General features: G+C 46.3%; 1 protein-coding gene across 1 annotated transcript in view; it reads right to left on the bottom strand.

Annotated features, from left to right (window-relative positions):
• Nucleotides 1-4,233, bottom strand: part of LOC107271606 (ras-related protein Rab-37) — a 54,860-nt gene that overhangs the window by 42,558 nt on the left and 8,069 nt on the right. The window lies entirely within an intron of this gene.

Here is a 4,233-nt window from a genome sequence, read left to right as displayed (position 1 = left end):
GGGGGGGGGGGGGTTGGATTTTGAGACTTATCACTTTATTCAAGGCGAAAGGGGGATAAACTGTTACATTCAGATTTGTGGTCTTGACATGTTTACAGGATCGGATGCGGAAAAGCAGAAATCACGAGTCATCGGTGCACGTCTAATAATATTGAATTTCTCAGCTGGACTGAAACTACATGATATAATCGACCAAATATTCACCCATATGATCCTATGACGCTGGGTTAAACGTGTTTGCATTCCGTTGAAGATTTAACGCTTGGCATCGGAGATTACTGGGTTTCTGAAATTTTCTTGTAATTTTTATTTTTTAAAATTTTTCTATCGTTAACGAGGGAAGTCCGATTTAAACTTTTGATGAAAATTTTTTAGAAAAATTTAAAAAATGTTTACTCGACGCACGCAGTGCCCTCGCAACCCTTACGAGACTCTAGGTAACCAACCCCGTCGGACGTGTTCGCCGCCGATAAAATCACACGCGCACGGCGCAGGAATTACCAGCCTGGTGCGGGGGTGCCATTTCCATCCTTGGAAGGTGAGACAGGAGCTGGGGCGGCGGAGGGGGTGGTTTAACGATTCCCATGCGCGAATCACTAGGGGATGATGCGCGAAGCTTTCGTGCTTCGTAAATTCGCCAGACGATGGCGACACTTCTCGTTGTCGATGATTTCCTTCTGGAATTTACGGAAGTGGATAGACGCTTTGGGAAATCGACTTCTCACACTTTTTCACCCTCGATAATTCCTAGGGAAAAATTTCCATTACTTGACTTTTTTTTTCTGAACGCAAAAGTCCCTAGGAGCTCATCGATTCTCGTCTTACTTGCCTGTGGATGAGTTAACACAATTCTTTTTTTACAGCAATTTTTTTTACATTATTTCTCAACTTTTCTATTGGTTTACCAATTTGATAAAATAATGTGAATTAAATTATTATTTTTCAAGATTTTCGTAAGCGTCTTATTATTCCGCTAAGATATCCCATCAACAGTGCGCGCGAGTTACGGGAAGCCATGTTTACGGGGTTTCTCTCCGGTTGATGGAGTTACATAACGATCTCGAGCTCTCCCGACACTTTCTCAGAATAACGAAATTCCTTGAAAAATCTTTAAAAAAAAATAATGCACTCTCCTAAAAAAAAATATTTTCAAAAAATCACTAATCCATACAACGCCGATCTAATAAAAAATCCACGCACCGTCAGACATCCACGATTGGATCCCAGTAAATTTTTCATTGCCTCCCAGTAAAAAAAAAACAACAGTATTATTAATCTAACGATCCAAACCGTGTTGAAAATCTGTAAAAATATCGAAAGAAAAAAGAAGAATAGACTAAAGACCACGGGTTGCATGGGTTCCTGTTGACTCGCAATGGAAGCCGTGACGGGAGCGTCTGCGTCCCCGTCGTGCGCCGTGCGGAACGTATTCATGCGCCATCTTGCACGTCTGCGTCTCTCTGGCCGTGAATTCAGGAGAACATAAAACGGAGAAACCTGAGCGGCGTTCCTGCTCGTGCGCTCGTACGGCGCACTCCGTCCTCGCAGCCAGACGAACGGGGGACACCGCCCATGACCTAAAGCAGAATTACGACCAAACAAGTGCTGCCGCTGAAGGTCCGAGTGTTTCGCCATGTATGGAAGAAATGAGGAGAAGGCTCCATTCTCAGCAAGGCAGCAGGAAGCATAGGAAGTCGGCGGAGTCGGTGCCCCTGCTGTCCTGGTCGATCGAGTCGTGCTCTCTGTTTCAGAGTACTTTTCTGCCCTGTTGGCAGTCTTCGCTCCCATTCCGTCAACAAAAAATATATATAATACACACCAGAACCAAAGCAGTAACAAGAGCGAGAAAATTCTAAAAGCCACTATCCATAAAGCAACAAACCACATGGCTAAGCGTCTAGCCTCAATATCTCGATGGATCATATACCCACCCAGCGACCTGACCTAAAAGAAAAGAAAAAAAAGGCAAGAACCTTATTAATAAGTAAGAACAGTCTGGAAGCTTCGAATATCGATTCGACTGGCTGTAGGTACGTGGAAGTAGTAAAAAAATTGGAGCAGTACCTAGTTTAAAAAAAAAAAGAAAAGAGAAGAATCAACATCGACTCCTGACGTTCGGCGATATGAGCCAGGTTACCGACGTGCCATTTATTCCCGTGGACGAGACAGAAGAGAGGCTCTTCTCCCTTCTAATTCAGTAAGCCTTCCCACGTGCCACCTCCTCCAGTCACTACGTGGTATCCGGAGCAGGTAGGTGTACGGGTGCACAAAATGGTCGCCCCGGCCAGAGCTCCCCTTCTGGTGGGATGGACTAAATGAATAGCTAAAGAATAAAGGTTCCAAGGGGGAGTCACGAACCTACGTTATAATGGGTAGAACGGGGTGGCGGCGTATCGGGTAGGGAACCGCAGTTAGCGCCAGACAGTCAAAAACTCACCGAACCGGCAACTATACATACCTCCTCTATCTTCTTTTTACTTCCATCTCCGTCCGTCCTACCTCTCTTTCTCTTCCCTTCGGTTCTCAACTCCTTAATCCGTCTCGACTCGGCCAACAGCCGCGCGTTAGCCTCAAACCCAACGAACCTCCCGAAGTCCCCGCGTAGTAGACAGCACAGCGAGCATACGACAACGCTGCTCCTAGACGTCGACCAATCGGACGTCGTAAAAAGTATCCGTCAGCCAAAACCCACGTGCAATGAAAAGTCCCTAGATATTTCACCTTAACCGAATCCCAGTAAGTTATCGCACAGCTGTTTCAGCCATTCGACGTTACCAACAGTTTCGAGTGAGGTTACGAATATTTTTCCTATGGACATTATCGCGAATTTACATGGCGGCGACGATCCTCCTTTGCTAGGGATATTGATTCGCCAGGTGGCTGCCTTCCGGATTGCTTACAATGCGATTTACTAAGGGATACCACCTGCCCTGAAAAATCTCAATCGAATGCCGCCGCCACTGCCGTCGCGACTTTTTCGCTTTATTGAAATTCGTTAACAATCCTTCTTCCTCTTCGTCAAATATACGTTACAGTCTCGCGTGTATCTGTTCCATAAGACCTGGAAACTTCCTAATATTCGTCCCAGCAGTTACCAAGTGCGTTCGTGACTTCCAAGTGAGATTCCTCGAGGCTTATCGAAGCTGACCAATTAGAGAAGCACTTCCACCGACACAAGATGAGTATCTTACGTACACGGTAAACCTCGTTCTACTCCCAGGAATCGACGACTCTCTCTCTCTCTCTCTCTCTCTCTTCCCAGGACCATAAACGCGTTGACGGATTGTTATGCTTTCCTCCTTACACTCATCCTCGTGCTCGTCCACCACAGTCTCCACTCGACTTAACATTCTCCCTTCAATTCCATCTTCCCGAGACGTTCCACTTGTTGATATTAGGCGGCGTACACACGTGCGCACCTAACCGGCAGCATCCCTCCGTACGGTCCATTAATCTCTCACCGTTCCTCTGTCTGCTCTTGGTCCAGTGGGAAAAACTATACTTTTTTTTTTTACTCTTTTCTCAAAATTCCTTCAACTTCCACCAGCACCTTTGTGTTCCTCGTTCAAGCACTTATCGTACTCGTCGGATCCGCTTCTACTTGATGAACTTTTCTTCTACGAGGTACAGTATCTTTTAAAATCTTATAATTAGTTCGATGAAAATTTCTTTAAAATCAAACTTACACCCTGTAGTTTTGCGTTGATCGAAACCAGCTGGGATAATTAACGTACGGCTGATCCCTGTTCGGGTTGGTCGGTCCTTTGTGCTAAATGCCGGATCGAAAACGAAGCCCAATGGATATTGTATACAGGTGGATTGTATCAGAGCGTAAAGGGGATTTTCAGGGAATTCTTGTTATAGCCGTTTACGTAAATATGCAATAAAGAGAGACTGGTTGAGTATCTGCATTGAAAGGGGGAGAGAGAGAGAGAGAGAAAGAGAGAGAGAGAGAGAGAGAGCCAAGAGTGTGCTAGGAAGAGGTAGGCGCTATCGTTTAATAATTCACGCGCTACGGGTCCCCCTCGGCAAATAAATCTCGGCCACCTTCGCCGCGACGGCTGCGGCGGCGGCGTCGCCGTCTCCATTTGTAACGGGAAAGCATAAATTGGCTCGTAAAGCTGGTACGCGCATTAACAATGCGAACGAGCCACTTTACTCGTAATTGAAGGGCCCCGCGAGTGAACCAGCGAGACACAGGCCTGACGGTGCCCCCTCCGCCCCCCCCCCCCC

Source organism: Cephus cinctus, unplaced genomic scaffold (assembly GCF_000341935.2).
Source record: "Cephus cinctus unplaced genomic scaffold, Ccin1 Ccin1_scaffold0997, whole genome shotgun sequence".
In the NCBI taxonomy this organism is placed as follows: domain Eukaryota; kingdom Metazoa; phylum Arthropoda; class Insecta; order Hymenoptera; family Cephidae; genus Cephus; species Cephus cinctus.
The sequence above is the reverse complement of the archived record's forward strand: the minus strand, read 5'-3'. Positions and strand labels throughout refer to the sequence as shown.